The 19,448-nt window shown below is 39.5% G+C and overlaps 1 protein-coding gene across 4 annotated transcripts in view; it reads right to left on the bottom strand.

Moving 5' to 3' along the window:
* ATAD2B (ATPase family AAA domain containing 2B) overlaps positions 1-19,448 on the bottom strand; it is a 195,650-nt gene that overhangs the window by 173,921 nt on the left and 2,281 nt on the right. The window lies entirely within an intron of this gene.

Consider the following 19,448-nt stretch of genomic DNA (forward strand, 5'->3'; position numbering starts at 1 on the left):
ATTTATCATCTTTAAAGTGCCATGTCCACATCTTAGAATTCCAGCAAGATTTCAAGCTCCTGAATTACAAAAACATGCCCAATTTTTTTAAACTCCACAACACGGAAAAACAACAAACAAAATTTCTAGAAATTTGTTCACATTTTTTTTTTTTTTTTTTGAGATGAAGTCTCGCTCTGTTACCAGGATCAAGTGCTATGGCACAGTCTCGGCTCACAGCAACCTCCACCTCCCAGGTTCAAGCGATTCTCCTGCCACAGCCTCCTGAGTATCTGGGACTACAGGACTACAGGGGCACGCCACCAGACCCAGCTAATTTTTGTATTTTTAGTAGAGATAGGGTTTCACCATATTGGCCAGGCTGGTCTCAAACTCCTGACCTCATGATCCGCCAGCCTCGGCCTTCCAAAGTGCTGGGATTACAGACATGAGCCACCATTCCCGGCCACAAATTATTAATAGAAATTATTAGGGATGGACTGGGCACAGTGGCTCATTCACAGTAATCCCAGAACTTCGGGAGGCTGAGGGGTGGATCATGAGGTCAGGAGTTTGAGGCCAGTGTGGCCAACACAGTGAAACCCCATCTCTACAAAAAGTACAAAAATTAGCCAGTTGTGGTGGCAGGCACCTGTAAATCCAGCTACTTGGGAGGCTGAGGCAGGAGAATCTTTTGAACCTGGGAGGCAGAGGTTGCAGTGAGCCGAGACCACACCATTGCACTCCAGCCTGGGCTACAGAGTGAGACTCCATCTCAAAAAAAAAAAAAAAAAAAAAAGAAAAAGAAAAAGAAATTATTAGGGGCAAGAAAGGAGGGTTCATGGTCAATTAAGTTTGGGAAACAATGAGGTCCAAGTCTTTTTGTTGCAAAACTTCTAAGAGTATTATGATAACATGCAAAGTAAATCTCTATGGATGGAATAAAGTACATAACATTTCACAAACTTATTTGATCAAGCTCTCTTTTTGCATGGAACATCTGCAGGTACTAGTTTACCAAACATACTCTGGAAATAAGCACTACGTGCTATTGAATTAAAGACAAAAAAAAATAGTAAGATATTTTAAGTTTAGCAACTTTTAAAATAATCTGAGTATACTGCAAATCAATTTAAGTGAGTTTTGCATATTTATTTATTGGCCATTCACATATTCTATTGGCTTTCTTCAATTCCACTCAGAAGTATTTCTCAAACTGTTGTTTACATACTACCTAAATCGAAAATCACCTGGCTTACTCATTAAAAAATATAACCTGCTGGACTAGAATCTCTGGAGGTGAAACATTTTTAATGAGGGCTTCCAAATGATTCTTAGTACACAAAAGTCTGAGGACCTCTGGCGTGTAACATACTTCAAGTATAATACAAAGCACATCATCCCAACTGCTGCAATGTACTGGTATATTTATTTTTTTGTTACGGGAGGGTTTCAATCTTGATTTGGCTCTATGACAGAGACCTCAGAATAAAGAGCATTACCAAAGACTCCTTCCTTCCAAAGAAATCTAGGGATTTAAGTAAAGCAAGCAACCACGATGTAGACAGGTACAAAATAATTACTTCACCATTTAATTAACTTCAAGCTTTGGGAAAGCTTCCACCTACAAACCTGATACTAACAATTCACCCTTAATAGGATAGTCATAATGCTCAACCTTAACTTTTTCATCTTCAAAGCATTTTACTAGCTAATGATAACCTAACCCTTTGAGGGAAGGCGTTACCAGTTTCATGACTAAGATATTTAAGAGATTATGCAATCTACCCATAGCCATTTAGCAATCTGTGTCAGAGTGATTATAATCCATGAGTAAGAAAAGGATCTCATGCATAAAGAAAATAATTTCAATTAACTAACATTTATTGAGGACCTACTGTGTATATAAGACATGGAAAGCAGTTGTAAAAAAAAAAAAAAAAAAAAAAACTATTAGACTAATACCTAATTCTCTGAAAGCAAAAAACAAAAAAAAAACTGTAACTGCTAGTTAGCAGAGATGAAGGAAGACATCATAAATGATGTGGATTTTAAAGGATGTTTTTGGCCAGGCATAGTGGCTCACACCTGTAATCTCAAAACTGGTAGGCTGAGGTTGGTGGATTGTTTGAGCTCAGGACTCGAGCCCAACTTAGGTAAAATGGCAAGACCCTGTCTCTGTAAAATAAAATTTAAAAATTAGCCAGGTGTGCTAGTGCACACCTGCAGTCCCAGCTACTTGGGAGGCTTAAGTGGGAGAAACACCTGAGCCCTGGCAGTTGAGGCTACAGTGAGCCATAATTGCATCACTGCACTCCAGTCTGGGCAACAGAGCAAAACCCTGTCTCAAAAATAAGTAAGTAAATAAATAAACAATGTTTTCAAGTTTTCTTTTTTCTTTTTTTTTTTCTTATTTAGTAATAGTAACCTATGTTTTCCAAGTTTTCTATAGAAATGGGAATATGTGGCCAGGCGTGGTGGCTAACCCCTGTAATCCAAGCACTTTGGGAGGCCAAGGCAGGCAGATCACAAGGTCAGGAGTTCAAGACCAGCCTGACCAACATGGTGAAACCCTGTCTCTACTAAAAATACAAAAATTAACCAGTCATGGAGATGCACACCTGTAATCCCAACTACTCAGGAAGCTGAGGCAGGAGAATAGCTTGAACCCAGGAAGCAGATGTTGCAGCGAGATGAGATCACACCACTATACTCCAGCCTGGGCAACAGAGCAAGACTCCACCTCAAAAACAAAAAAAAAAAGAAATGGGAATATATATCCTAACAACTTAATAATGGAGCACATAAAATAGCAGAACACAATCCAAGGATGAGATAACTTCCAAGAGAAGTTAATAATAATAATGTAAAATCCTACAGAAATCAAATAATGAAAAGATAGTCGTTCCCACTTAAAAAACCTTTTTGTCTAAATTCCAACTTCTTTAAATAATTTTTTCAATTTATAAAAAGCATTTTCTCCTTGACTTTTACAGTCCCTTAAACCATACTCATCAGCTACCATAAATAGTGACTACTATTCTGTCATAAATCTTATAAACTGAGGCAAAGAACTTGAGAATAACTAGAAATGAATATATGCTTGCTCTGGTTCTCAAGGAAGCCTTCATGCCCAGATCCAACTTTGTCAGAAATCTAAAATCTGGATTTTAATCTAAAGACAAAAATAATGGATCCAAGTATAGCATTTAAGAATGAGATGCACGGAAATAAGTAAATTAGCAGACCGCTAGATTAAATAAAAATTTGGCCGAGCGCAGTGGCTCACACCTGTAATCCCAGCACTTTGGGAGGCCAAGGCGGGTGGATCATGAGGTCAAGAGATCAAGACCATTCCGGTCAACATGGTGAAACCCCATCTCTACTAAAAATACAAAAATGAGCTGGTCATGGTGGCGCATGCCTGTAGTCCCAGCTACTCGGGAGGCTGAGGCTGGAGAATTGCTTGAACCCAGGAGGCGGAGGTTGCAGTGAGCCGAGATTGCGCCATTGCACTCCAGCCTGAGTAACAAGAGCAAAACTCCATCTCAAAAAATAAATAAATAAATAAATAATTTTAAAAATTAAATTACATTAAAAAAAAAAAACTTGATGATGGCCTCATTTAGAATTGGAAAAATCAGAAAGAATAAATTTAGTCCAGAAACAAAATAACTAGATTAGTGATATCAAAATAAATACAATAAAGGCAGGTATAAAAAGTGATGAGTGGTGGTGGTGGTGGTGGAGCCAAGGAACAGGTGATGAATGCAGAAGTATAATGCTGAATTAAAATTGGAAAGTTAGGTTTGGAATTATAGCCAGAAATCTAAGGAGAGGTCTATCAGGCTATGGGAAATACACTTCTGAGGTGAAGTGAGTTAAGGAGCAGAGACAGGTATGAAACATGGTCATAAAAGAAAATGATCATAGGTAATGTACAACATAAAAACAGAAGGGCAGAAATCAAAACCTTAAAAAAAATGCCCTACATTAATGGGGATAAGCACAAGAGATATCATAAAAATCAGAGACAAATATAGTCTCTCACTAAAACAAGGGGAGTTAAGCTTTGCTCCAAAAAGACTTAACAGAAGAAAGCTGATAAACCTGAGGATTTGTAAGTAAGAGATCATTGTAACTTCTGATCAGGCAATGTCTGTGAAATGGGGGGTAGAAATCACTAGGTGAATAACAGAGCAAGTGGGGAGCAAATACCGGTAATGACTACAGAGCTAGTCTTACAAAAATGTCAGAATTTTTAAAAAAAGAATAGTTTAGAGTTGGAGGAAAGGTGTTTTTTTGTTTGTTTGTTTGTTTTTGTTTTTAAGAAAAGACAACCTGGCTTCTTATAGAAAAAAAGGGAACCATAAGAGAGAATAAAACAAACTATTTAAAAAGTAAATGATGAGAGAAAAAGCCTCAAAGAGACAAGAAAGAAAAAACAGAATGGGAACATTTTCTCCCAAGTTAGATCAGAAAGTATATGGGTGCAATCAATCTTTTCCAATTTCCTTATAGGATAGGCTTTTTGTATACTTTTTTAAAACAAGTATTCCTGTTTTCACAAGGAAGCTTAGAAGAGCAGTCAGTTTTTTTCTTTCATTTATAAAAAGAATGCACAGAGGCAGTGGTTACCATGGCTGCAGAAAACAAAACTCTGCACTGCTATTTATTTATTTAGGGCCAACACTATTCTACAAGGTCCTGAAACGGCAGGCATACAAAATGTTCTAAATTTTCCTCAAATATCCCAAGAACAAGGGCTTACTAGTTTAGTATTTCTAAAAAATCAACATGAAAGAATACAGAAAGAGAAAAAATACATAGAAGCAACCAGTTAAAAAGCAAGATTAAAAAATAGTCTATAATAATTTAAAATACACTTTTCTTCCAGATAAAAATTTCTAAAAGGTAGTTTCTAAAAATCTGAAAATATTACATTACTTAAAATAAGAAAGAGATAATGTAGGTACTGAAAAATGCCACATGCTCAGGCATGGTGGCTCATTATCTATAATCCCAGCACTTTGGGAGGCTGAAGTAAAAGGATCACTTGACGCCAGGAGTTCAAGAACAGCCTGAGCAACAAAGTAAGACTCAAAGACTTGTCTCTGCAAAAAATTTAAAAATTAGCCATGCGTAGTGGCACATGCCAGTAATCCCAGTTACTCAGGAGGCTGAAGTGGGTGCATCGCTTGAGCCACCAGGAGGTCCAAGCTGCAGTGAGCTATGATTACACCACTGCACTCCAGCTTGGATGACAGAGTGAGACTCCGATTCAAAAAAGAAAAACAAAAGAAAAATGCTACAGATTTTGAAGTTGTCCAGACAAGACTAATCTTACATTGTAGCACTATAACTCAAAAACTATTAACCTCATGAGACTGTTGAGGTAGTATAAGCAACAAATTTTACTCCTACTGCCTCACAGTAGACACAATCGCAAGTAAGAATACTTGTTTGGCTTTATAGAATTAATGTAATTTCATAAGCTTATTAATTATTTTCAATGATTCATTCCCTCCACAGACAAAATTTCTTAAGTGTCTATTTTTGTGTCAGATACTGAAGATTCTTAGCACTAAGGCAATCCCTGCCTTTCATGGAAGTTAAAATTTAATTCTTTAAATTAGCCAGTAAAGATATGAAAATAGTGCTGACAGTATTGGAGAATGGGGCACAAATTGGTTTAGCATCTGTGTAAGGCAATTTGACAAAACCTATGAAAATTTAAATACACATTATCGTTTGACCCAGTAATTCCACTTAATCTAAAAGGCAAAGGTCAGCTGGGCATGGTGGCTCAGTCCTATAATCCCAGCACTTTGGGAGGCTGAGGCAGGTGGATCACTTGAGGTCAGGAGTTCAAAACCATCCTGGCCAACATGGTGAAACCCTGTCTCTACTAAAAATACAAAAAAAAAAAAAAAAAATAGCCAGGCATGGTGGTGGATGCCTGTAATCCCAGCTACTTGGGAAGATGAGGAAGGAGAAGCGCTTGAACCTGGGAGGCAGGGGTTGCAATGAGCCGAGATCGCGCCACTGCACTCTAGCCTGGGCAACAGAGGGAGGCTCAGTCTAATTGGAAAAAAAAAAAAAAAGTCATTTTCTGATACACTTTTTATAAATATGGAGAAAACCTGTGTGCCAACAGGGAAAGGTTAAACAAGTGGCACTATAATGATACAAAGAAATATTAGAAAGGCTCCTGGTCAACAGTGAAAGGAAAAAAAAAGAAATGTTAGAAAGCCATCAAGAACAATGAGATAAGCCAGGTGTGGTGGTTCACACCTGCAATCCCAGCACTTTGGGAGGCCAAGACATGCCTGTAGTCCCCGCTACTCAGAGGCTGAGGTGGGAGATCACTTGAGTCTAGGTGGTCAAAGCTGCAGTGAGCCATGACTACACCACTGCACTCCAGCCTGGGTGACAAAGTGAGACACTGTCTCCAAAACAAAAACAAAAAGATACATATATACATATGTATCTTTATACACACACACACACACACACACACACACACACAGCACATGTATCTATGGGTGGTTTATTTGCGTATATGTGTGTGTCACACATATACACACATATAAACCCATAGGTACATGTGCAATGGTCAGGGGGATGCACAGCAGCTTTAACAGTGGTTATCCCTTGGAAGAACAAACTGGAGAAATTAGGGGAGTAGGAAGAAACCCTTTTTTTCTGTGTACATCCATATTATTTGAAATACTTATTTCATCATAATGTGTGGAAAACAAAGAAATATTTTATACTTTTTAATAAGAATAAAATATTTTTCCAAAGAGCTGAGGTTATGAGTCGTATGTAAGTTTGTTTTGTTTTTGTTTTTGTTTTTTTTTTGGTGTTTTTTGTTTGTTTGTTTGTTTGTTTGTTTGTTTTTTGAGATGGAGTCTCGCCTTATCACCCAGGCTGGAGTGCAGTGGTGCAATCTCGGCTCACTGCCATCTCCGCCTCCCAGGTTCAAGCGAGTCTCCTGCCTCACCCTGCCAAGTAGCTGGGACTATAAGCATGTACCACAATGCCTGACTAATTTTTTGTATTTTTAGTAAAGACAGGGTTTCACTAGGTTGGCCAGACTGGTCTTGAACTCCTGAACTCGTGATCTGCCTGCCTCTGCCTCCCAAAGTGCTGGGACTACAGGCATGGGCCACTGCGCCTGGCCAATACCATCTTGTTAAAAAAAAATTCGTTGGCCAGGCATGGTGGCTCACACCTGTAATTCCAGCACTTTGGAAGGCTGAGGCAGGTGGATCACCTGAGTTCAGGAGTTTGAGACCAGCCTGACCAATATGATAAAATCCCTTCTCTACTAAAAATACAAAAATTAGCTGGGTATAGTGGCATGCACCTGTAATCCCAGCTACTCTGGAGGCTGAGGCAGAAGAATCGCTTGAATCCAGGAGGCGGAGGTTACGGAGTGCTGAGATTACACCATTGCACTCCAGCCTGGACAACAAGAGTGAAACTCCGTCAGTAAGAAAAGAGAGAGAGAGAGATAGAGAGAAGGAGAGAAAGGAAAGAAAGGAAGAAAAGAACTTCCAGCCGTAAGAAAACATTATGAAAATATAGGGTAGGCAGGGTGCAGTGACTCACAACTGTATCCCAGCACTTTAGGAGGCTGAGGTGAGATCGTTTGAGGTCAGGAGTTTGAGACCAGCTTGGCCAGTATTGTGAAACTTGGTCTCTAATAAGAATACAAAAATTAGCCAGGCATGGTGGCACATGCCTGTAGTTCCAGTTACTTGAGAATCTGAGGCACAGAATCGCTTGAACCTGGGAGGCGGAGGTTGCAGTGAGCTGAGATTGTACCACTGCACTCCGGTCTGGGTAACAGAGCAAGACTCTGTCTCAAACTAAAATAAAATATAGGGTAAGAAGAAAGAACATTAGAGGAGCATGTTAAAGTATCTGTAGTAAGATGTAACATAGTCCGGGCATGGTGGCTCACACCTATAATCCCAGCACTTTGGGAAGCCGAGGCAGGCAGGTCACCTGAGGTCAGGAGTTCAAGACCAGTCTGACCAAAATGGAGATTTTCCCATCTAAATACAAAATTAGCTGGGCATGGTGGTGCATGCCTACAATCGCAGCTACTTGGGAAGGTGAAGCAGGAGAATCACTTGAACCAGGGAGGCGGAGGATGCAGTGTGCTGAGATCACACCATTGCATTCCAGCCTGGGCAACAAGAGCTAAACCCACCTCAAAAAAAAAAAAGAGGTAACAAAAAATTTTAAAGAAAAAAATGGTAGTTAATTGGCCAGGCACAGTGGCTTACACCTGTAATCCCAGCACTTTGGAGGCCAAGGCAGGTGGATTGATTGAGCCCAGGAGTTCTGGAGGCCAAGTCAGGTGGACTAACTGAGCCCAGGAATTCAAGACCAGCTTGGCAACTGGGTGAAACCCCATCTCTACAAAAAATTAGCTAGGCGTAGTGGTACATGCTTGTCTCAGCTACTTGGGGGGCTGAGGTGGGTGAATCACCTGAGCCAGTGTCCAGGCTGCAGTGAGCCTTGATCATGCCACTGCACTCCAGCCTGGATGACGGTGAGATCTTATCCCAAAAAGAAACGAAAGGACTCTCATACACTATGCTTCTAGGAATGGAGACTAGAGCAGTATATCTAGAGGTAATATTTAAGTATATATACACTCTCACTATTGGTGTCTATCTCAAAGAAATTCCCACACCATGTCCAAAGGCACATTGCATCAGAGTATTAACTGTAGCAATATTTGCAGTGGCAGAGGGTAGGAAGCAATTTAGGTACCTATCACTTGAGGATGGATAGTTAAAATGCAATGAATGGGCCGGGCGCGGTGGCTCAAGCCTGTAATCCCAGCACTTTGGGAGGCCGAGGCGGGTGGATCACAAGGTCAAGAGATCGAGACCATCCTGGTCAACATGGTGAAATCCCGTCTCTACTAAAAATACAAAAAATTAGCTGGGCGTGGTGGCGCGTGCCTGTAATCCCAGCTACTCAGGAGGCTGAGGCAGGAGAATTGCCAGAACCCAGGAGGCGGAGGTTGCAGTGAGCCGGGATCGCGCCACTGCACTCCAGTCTGGGTAACAAGAGCGAAACTCCGTCTCAAAAAAAAAAAAAAAAAAATGCAATGAATGTACCCTATGAAGTACTATGTAGCAGACAGGGGTAGTAACTGTATGTATATACACTTACAACATGGATGAAAATATTGGTATGAAAAAATAATAACATAAGCTCTATAGCTAAATACCACTCATGAAAACTTAAAAGACATACATATAAACCAACACAGTAATCAGGTATTCTATCATCTAAACATGTTAAATAGAGGGTTGAGGGCATTAATAATTCTTTTGGAACAAGCACGAACTGTGCACGCACCAGGCAAATCAGAACTATCCGAGGCTAATGGAGACATATGGTCCCCCTACCTATTAACCACTATTCTCTGTAACCTAGGAAAACAAAGTCTTAAAGATTAAAAAGAAAAAAAAAGAAAAAAATCCAACTCACCATTTAAAAAAAAAAAAAAAAAAAGAGAGACAAGAGTATTGCTATGTTGCCCAGGCTGGACTCAAAACTCCTGGGCTTAAGCCATCCTTCCCTGCTCAGTCTCTTGATTAGCTGAGATTACAGGTATAAACAGCCATGCCTGGCTATCAAGTCATTATTTTCCTCTTAGGTATGCTGACTTCCCACACTTCAGATCATCAGTGAAACATAAACCACAAAAACATACTAAAACCCTTACATAACTTATTTGGAAGTTATGATTGATCATCAACATGGATAAGTAAAATTTTGTAACATAACTTTATACCTTCTGTTACAATCTCAACCTAAGATCTCTTACAGAAAAATTCTTCCAAAAGCACATAATGCTCAAATATCAAGAGTTAAAATCCAAAGAGTCAGTATTCCACACAGTTGTAAAATAGGGAATAGTTTTAGGTTAGGCTAAAAGAGTTCACTATTTTTGCATTATCTTTCAAGGATCAAATTTATTCCATAACTGATTCATCTTCACCACTTTTGGAGGAAAAAGTTACGTAACACGAAGTTTTAAACAACAAATGGAAATTTTAATCCAAGTTTAGTTTTCCTACATTTCTCTGAAATTACTTAGATTACTACCAAAAACAAAAAACAAGGGCTTAAACTTTTTAAGCAAATTCTAAATTTAAGTCCAAAAATAATGGCTGGCAAGTTTTTAAGTAACTTCTAAATTCAAATCCAAAAACATCAGACCACTCCAATCATCCTCTCTAATACTTCAAACCCTAAACACAAAACTAGATTTTAGTAAAGTCACTAACCACATACTATGCAAGAAAGCTGTCTGGCACATAAGAATAATTCCCTCTAGCCGGGCGCGGTGGCTCAAGCCTGTAATCCCAGCACTTTGGGAGGCCGAGGCGGGTGGATCACAAGGTCGAGAGATTGAGACCATCCTGGTCAATATGGTGAAACCCCATCTCTACTAAAAATACAAAAAATTAGCTGGGCATAGTGGCGCGTGCCTGTAATCCCAGCTACTCAGGAGGTTGAGGCAGGAGAATTGCCTGAACCCAGGAGGCGGAGGTTGCGGTGGGCCAAGATCGCGCCATTGCACTCCAGCCTGGGCAACAAGAGTGAAACTCCGTCTCAAAAAAAAAAAAAAAAAGAATAATTCCCTCTAATAATTCCCTTTGGCAGAGGTTTCTGCCAAAATCTCTAAAATAGTATCCTATTTCTTCACTTCATTCTAAATTTGCCACAAAAATGTAGTGTTAAAGACCTTAAGGGCCCAAGCCGGGCGCGGTGGCTCAAGCCTGTAATCCCAGCACTTTGGGAGGCCGAGACAGGTGGATCACGAGGTCAAGAGATCGAGACCATCCTGGTCAACATGGTGAAACCCCGTCTCTACTAAAAATACTAAAAATTAGCTGGGCATAGTGGCGTGTGCCTGTAATCCCAGCTACTCAGGAGGCTGAGGCAGGAGAATTGCCTGAACTCAGGAGGCGGAGGTTGCGGTGAGCCGAGATCGCGCCATTGCACTCTGGCCTGGGTGACAAGAGCGAAACTCCGTCTCAAAAAAAAAAAAAAAAAAAAAAAAAAGACCTTAAGGGCCCAAAAGGAGACAAGAACGGGTATAAACTTCAGATACAACAATTAAACAAAAATAATTTTAGGGTGCTTTTGGTCCCTCTCTAAAACTCACAAGGGAAGTGAGCCTGGAAGCAATAGCCCCTAGGTAGGCTGCTAAATCACCTGAATAAATGTAGATGAAAGGACACCAGACCTGAGGAAAAGGCTAATTATTTTTTTATGGCATGTATTTGTCTCCTCCACTAGACTTTAAGTACATACAAAGCAGGGACTTTGTTTCATTCTCTACCTGCTTTCACCCCAAACACAATGCTAGATTCTTACGATTCAGACAAGCATAGTGACACACCTCGAGGAGTGCCATTCACAGACTACAGTGTGAATGGCACTTCCTGGACTTCTATGATTTTGCAACTCAAAAAGAGCCAATAATGTTTGCCCACATGGCACTTACATTTTAGTGTAGTAGCTGCTTGATATTTACTGAATGAATGAATGTATGAACGAACAAAAGAACAAGCAAGCCTCACCATCAAAAACTAAGCTCTGGATTACCTTCAAATTTCTGTCTGGCAAGATTAGAGAACATACTTGGTGGGTATTTTAAGAACCATTCCTTTAAGGATTCCAATTTGGGTCCTAGAATACAGATATAAACTAACAATGCTAAAGATGTTTAATTTACTAATGCAAATCTTCATATATAAATATGCTACAGAATGTCTTTTCAAGAGGTTTAAAGCATGAAACTTTTTTTTTTTTCAGATGGAGTTTTGCTCTTGTTGCCCAGGCTAGAGCGCAATGGTGCGATCTCGGCTCACTGCAACCTCCGACTCACGGGTTCAAGTGATTCTCCTGCCTCAGCCGCCCAAGTAGCTAGGATTACAGGCATGCACCACCATGCCTAGCTAATTTTGTATTTTTTTTTCTTTTTCTTAACATTCTTGGAGTATAATTTTGTATTTTTAGTAGAGACAGAGTTTCACCATGTTGGCCAGGCTAGCCTCGAACTCCTGACCTCTGGTGATCCGCCTGCCTCAGCCTCCCAAAGTGCTGGGATTATAGGTGTGAGCCACAACAATGGCCTGAAACATTTTTTTCAAATGGAAAACACTTTACTCCCCCTAGGGATAGTTTTCCAGAGCATAAAAGCAAATGTATACGCTATAAATTAATATCACCAAGTAGAGGGAAAGATGGTAGCACAAGTATACCTCTAATAAAGACCACAAGGCCCAGACTTTCAGTCTGCTTACAGGGATTTTTTTTTCCCCCAAAGCCAACATAAAAATATTGAGAAGCCTGGAAGTGGTGGCTCATGCTTGTAATCCCAGCACTTTCAGAGGCCGAAATGGGTGGATCACCTGAGGTCAAGAGTTCAAGACCAGCTTGACATGGTGAAAGCCCATCTCTTAAAAGAAAATAAAATAAAATATTGAGAAGAGCCAAGTGCAGTGGCTCATACCCATAATCCCAGCTACTCAGCAGACTGAGTCAGGAGGACTGCTTGAGGCCAGAAGTTCAAGACCAGCCTGGGTAACATAGTGAGACTCCTGTCTCTAACATAAATATAAACCAGGAGCAGTGGTTCACTTCTATAATCCCAGCACTTTAGGAAGCTGAGGCAGAAGGATTTCTTGAGCACAGGAGTTCGAGACCAGCTTGGGCAACATGGTAAAACTTTTTCTCTACAAAACAAAAAAATTAGTCAGGTGTGGTAACACACTTGTAGTACCAGCTACTTGGAGGCTGAGGTGGGAGAATCCATTGAACTCAGGAGGTCAAGGCTGCAGTGAGCTGTGATCACACTACTGCACTCCAGCCTGGGGAACACAGCAAGATCCTGTCTCGAAAAAATATGCATATACTACATATATCCCTACTATGTATCCACAAAAAAATTTTTAATAAAAAATAAAACAAAAAATATATACATATATAAATAATAAAATATTAATTAAAATATTGTCGCCAGGTGCGGTGGCTCACACCTATAATCCCAGCACTTTGGGAAGCCAAGGTGGGCAGATCACAAAGTCAAGATCCAGACCATCCTGGCCAACATGGTGAAACCCCGTCTGTACTAAAAAATACAAAAATTAGCTGGGCATGGTGGCGCATGCCTGTAGTCCCAGCTACTCGGGAGGCTGAGGCAGGAGAATCACTTGAAGTGAGGAAGCAGAGATTACAGTGAACCACGATTGCACCACTGCATTACAGCCTGGTAACAGAGCGAGACTTGATCCCAAAATATATATATATAATATTTATATATTTATATATTTATATATATATTGCAAAAACAATCTCTGCATAATATACCTGCTCTTCTCCCTACACACTACCTCCTGAAGTCAGGCAGCAGGAAATTACTGAAAATCATTGTCCTGTATTTCATATCCTTATATGCTACTTTTCCCACTTTCAGTCCCAGTACACTCCTAGACACAATTCCAGATAAGCAGGTAAAAGCTGTCAATACACAGTAGGTATAGCTACAGTATACAACAGCTGCCATCTTCACTTTTCAGATGTTGTTGGAAACTACTGATTGAACAACATCAAAGAGTAGTGATAGGTGAGGTAAAGAAATACAGATGAGGCTGGGTATGGTGGCTCACACCTGTAATCCCAGTACTTTGGGAGGCCAAGACAGGCAGATCACAATGTCAGTAGTTCAAGACCAGCCTGGCCAACATGGTAAAACCCCACCTCTACTAAAAATACAAAAATTAGCTGGGCATGGTGATGGGTGCCTGTAGTCCCAGCTACTCAGGAGGCTGAGGCAGGAGAATTTCTTGAACCCAGGAGGCGGAGGTTGCAGTGAGTCAAGATCAAGCCACCACATTCCAGCCTGAGTGACAGAGCAAGACTCCGATTCAAAAAAAAAAAAAAAAAAAAAGGAAAAGAAATACAGATGAAACAAGATATACAAGTAGAGAAGACAGACCTAGATTTTAATATTACCCCTACTACTTATTACCTATTTAGCCTTCCACAGGCCACTTAACCTCTTAGGCAACTGAATTTCCTCAGCTGTAAAGTGGGGGTATCACCACTTGCCTTACAGTTACAAGGACTGAATGAGACAGCATTAAACAACATCTGGCATGTATGAGATGCTAAATAAAGCTTGGTTTACTTTTCTCCTCATTAGGACAAAATGCAACGAGTATAGCAAAAAAGAAAGATTGTCGGCTAGGCATGGTCGTGCACACCAGTAACCCTAACACTTTGGGAGGCCAAGGGAGGATAACTTTGAGGCCAGTAGTTCGAGACACCTGGGCAATATAAGAAGACTCCATGTCTATTTTGAAAAAAATTTAAAAAAAAGATTGTCAATGTGAAAATAATTTTACATGAGTCATACTTTCCATTCATTCATTCATTCAAAAAATATTAATTGGCCAGGTGAAGTGGCTATAGCCTCAGGATTTTGGGAGTCTAAGGTGGGCAGACTGCTTGAGCCCAGGGGTTTAAGACTAGCCTGGGCAACATGGCAAAACACTGTCTCTACAAAAAACACAAAAATTAGCCAACTGTGGTGTCTTGCACCCATAGGCCCAGCTACTCAGGAGATGGAGGTGAGAGGATCACTTGAGCCCAAGAGTCAAACATTGCAGCAATTCAAGATCATGCCACTGCACTGCAGCCTGGGAGATGAAGTAAGAACCTCTCAAAAGAAAAAAAAAAGAAAGTATTAGGAGCCAGGTGTGGTGGCTCATGCCTATAATCCCAGCACTTTGGGAGGCTGAGGCGGGCGAATCACCTGAGGTCAAAAGTTCAAGACCAGCCTGGCCAACATAGTAAAACCCTGTCTCTACTAAAAATACAAAAATTAACTAGGTATGGTAGCATGTGTCTGTAATCCCAGCTACTCAGGAGGTTGAGGCAGGAGAATCACTTGAACTCAGGAGGCAAAGGTTATAGTGAGCAGAGGTCACGTCATTGTACTCCAGCCTGGGCAACAAGAGTGAAGCTATGTCTCCAAAAAAGCAAAATGTATTAGGCCGGGCCTGGTGGCTCACACCTGTAATTCCAGCACTTTGGGAGGCCAAAGCAGGCAGATCACCTGAGGTCAGGATTTCAAGACTAGCCTGGCCATCATGGCAAAACCCTGTCTCTACTAAAAATACAAAAATTAGCCAGGCGTGGTGGCTCATGCCTGTAATCCTGGCTACTCAGGAGGCAGGAGAATTGCTGGAAACTGGGAAGCAGAGGTTGCAGTGAGCTGAGATGGAGCCACTGTACTCCATCCTGGGCAACAGAGCAAGACTCCGCCTCAAAAAAAAGAAAGAAGAAAAAAGTATTAATTGGGCACTGACTGGCACACACTGTACTAGGCGCTCCGGATAGAGCTGTCAACATAATAGCCTGTCTTTAAAGAACACATACAAAAAAGAGTTCCACCAAAACATTCAGCGAGTAGAGGACTAGAAGTCTTACCACACTAAGTATCTATGTCATTCATCTGGCACCTACTCTGAACCAATCTACCTTAATAACTTCTCATATGCATATTATGTGCACACTTACAGTAGTGAGGGTAAAAACTGTGTTTTATTTATCTTCTATCACAAAGTCCTATAACCATGATACTCTCAAAATGGGTCAGCTCATCGATAAACTATTCATTCATTCATTTAACAGATATTTACTGAGCATTTTCAGCATTGTGTCAGGAGCTGTACTTGGGCTCTGGGAATACAGCAGTTGGGGGAAAATAAAATATAGTGCTTGCCTTCATGGAGCTCATGGCCTACTCTAATAGAAGAGTTTAGGAGAGAAAGACTTTAACCACAGGTATATATCCTACCTCCAGATAAAACTACAATACTTACTGCAAAAATATATATATATTTAAATAAAGTTAACACATATATGATTTCCCTCTCAACTTTGTACTTCCATATAACTTTTTATCCAAAAATTCCCAATGCTTTTTACTCAGTAATTCATTTTTTCTAGAATCCCTATCCCCTCTCCAGAGAAGAGGCATAAAAGTATAAAATATTCCTATTGCAAGACCAAAAACCTAAGTATAAAGAAATCCACTCAAGCTGATTATTTACACAAATGAAACAGATAATGCAAACAAATGAAACTTCATTGTGTATGTCCTAAAAGAAATGCCAAACATATCATTCAAAGTAATATGGCACTTACATCCTTGAATTGACAGGATCACTCTACATTCAGGTGCAAACACTGATTGGGCTTCTTAGCTCTCATAACAAGTAGTAATTCTACCACTTGTCCAGCTGGTTTCCAGAAGTTATGAGTTTATCTATAATTAGGTATTTAGGAGACATGCAGTAAAACACCTACCAAAGGATGGTTTAAAAGACTACTTGCCAGGGAAAATGATTTAAGGAATTAATATGTATTCACTTCTATAGGGTTTGTAAGTTTCATCCATGACCTAAACATAAAGTGTATATATCTGGACTACAGAAATAGCCAGTAACTGAATTTAAGCTGCATTTTCACTTGGCTACCAGAGCAATCCTATGAATTCCACCACTGCTTTGGTTCAAAATTGTGACAGGGGACATTGTTATGTTATAATATTACCTATACTGTACTCCATGTGAATCTGCTACAGTATAAGGAAAAAAGTGCTCTGTTCTGAGGAACTTACATTTTTCCCTGCTCATCTGAGAGTTATATACATTATGAGCTTTCCCTCTCAGACTTCTTTTACCTCTTTAACCCTCAACTTCAACCACTCTGCTTTGTTACGTTGGCAAATGAATGAGTGTTGGAAAAGGAAAAGTACAGGGTGATAAAAGAGAATACTAAAGAATGATCTAGGGATTTTAAAAATTAAAAATAAAGTAAGCATTTTACTTCTAAAGTTACTCAAAATATTTATTTTGATCTCATAAGATGGGGACTCAGAGTCAATGACCATCTCAAAAAGCCCAAAAAGCTGTGACAAAGCCAGAAATACCAGCAAACAGATCTAACAAGGAGAAGTAGAAAAAAATAGTTGAAATATTTTTCAAAGATTGCTCTCCAGTTTTGTGAATACAGTATTAGATTGTTTACTGGGAGTGACACTTAGGTGGAGCAAATAAACACTTAATGACTGAAGGCCAGATTAACTGACCTAAAAGAGGTCAAGCTTTATGCAAGCTTGGAGAAAGAAACAAAAAAGCCACAGTGTAGGGGAGTAATTACATCTAACTGCATAGCACTAAAAGACAACCTGACATTTTAAAAGTGTGGGCATTGTGGGTAATGATAAGGGAGGAAAAAAAATAGGAAAATTTAAAAGTGTAGGCACAACGGCAACCTACAAAATAGGAGAAAAATCTGCAAACTGTGTATCTGATAAGCAGTTAATTTCCAAAATACATAGGGTACTCCTACAACTCTAGAGGAAAAAAAAATTTTTTTTAATAAGCAAAGCAGGATTTTAAGGCTTCAGTGAACCACGACTGTGCCACTGCACTCCAGCCTGACCATTAGAGAAAAAAAGGTCCTAACTAATTAGACACCACTCAGGTATATGAAAAGGTGCTCAACATTACTAATCATCAGGGAAATGCAAATCAAAACCACAATGAAGTGTCACCTCATACCTGTCAAGATGGCTCTTATCAAAAAGACAAGAGGCAACAAATATTGGGGAGAGATGGAAAAAAGGGAATCCTCGTACATGTCAGTAGAAATGCAAAACGGTGCAGCCACTATGGAAAATAGTATGAAGGTACCTCAAACAAATAAAAATAGAACTCTACCATATGATCCAGCAATCCCACTTCTGGGTATTTATCCAAAGGAACTGAAATCAGGCTTTCAAGGGGACATCTACACTCCCATGTTCACAGTAGCATTATTCATAATAGCTAAGCTATAGAAACAATCTAAATGTCCAACAAGAGATGAATGGTAGGAAACATGGTGTACATGTGTGCATGCCCAGTGGAATACTATTAAGCTGAAGAAGGGAATCTCATCACTTACAACAAAACAGATGCACCGAGAGGATATTACACTAAATAATATAAGCCAGTCCCAGAAAGATAAATACCGTATGATCTCAACTTACATGTGGAATCTAAACTAGCAAATTCACAGAAGCAGAGAGTAGAAGGATGATTGCCAGGGTCTTGGGGGGAAGCAATAAAGTATGACTTATGCCAGATAAGTAAGTTCTGGAGATCTACATAACATAGTCCCTACAATCTAAGAATACAGTATTGCATACTTAAAATTTCCTAAGAGGGCAGATTTTATATCAAGTGTTCTTGCCACAAAAATAATACTAATAAGACATTCATAATAAAAGGGACAGGAAAACTTTAGGAATGATGGATATCTCTATGGTGTTGATGGTTTCACAAATAGTGTATATAACTCTGTGAGTTTGGAGAAACTCACAGAGTTATATACACTAAGTGCAACCTTTTACATGTCAAAAATAAAAGGCTTTTAATACTAAAAAAAGAGAAAAAATAATTCTAATAATCTGCAGAATGTATATTTACCACCCATCCTATGCAGACACTACTTGGGAAAACGACAAAACTGTAAGAAAAACTCAAACTGCTATGACTTTTTAAAGCAAATAAAATGTCTCTGGACACAATGAATGAAATAATCTAAAAACAGGGAAAAGAGGGAAAAATAGGCATCAGGTATAGTTAAGAACATGGCACAAAAGCAGAAAAAGGAGAAACTCCTCAATTACAGATGTTACAAACAGGAATACATTTCTTCCTACAAAAATAAGGATCTGCTAAAGCAACAACATGGGCAACCCCATTTTGCATCAAGACTTTACAGACACTGGTAAATGTCTGTTACAGACCCCATAGACAGAGAGAGTGCCTTTAAGTACTCCAGAAAGGGTAAAGCAGGAGTGCTAAATTCCTACAAAACTGGAGAAGAGCTAACCAGAAATATACAACAAAGAAATATACAGCCTGCTTAATAAATATGTAGTCCATAAACTTAATAAATTCAGAATTATAATTTAGCATCTTTTAAAGGTCCAATCTCTATGTAAGAGCGGTAAGCCTCTAAAAAATCTTTCAGAGAAAGCAATTAGATCACTTCATAATCTACTAGAGCCATAACATAAATCTTCTTAAGACTGAAAAACAAATATTTCAAAGCAAATCTTCAGTAGACTGTTATTTATGGTGCTTTAAAACATTTTAAAAGGATCTTTGAAACAAAGTTTCATTAGTACCCTTCTACAAAGAGCTCTCATATCTTTCATTCTTCTAGTAATTTAAAAGCTACCAAATGTTCATTTCCTCATTAGATTATTGATTCCTAGCCTTTTAACATCTCTATAACAGCTGCTTGACAAATTACCTCACCTTATTCCTCAGGGGGTAAGGACAGCATGATATCCA

This window comes from Saimiri boliviensis, chromosome 1 (genome assembly GCF_048565385.1).
Source record: "Saimiri boliviensis isolate mSaiBol1 chromosome 1, mSaiBol1.pri, whole genome shotgun sequence".
In the NCBI taxonomy this organism is placed as follows: domain Eukaryota; kingdom Metazoa; phylum Chordata; class Mammalia; order Primates; family Cebidae; genus Saimiri; species Saimiri boliviensis.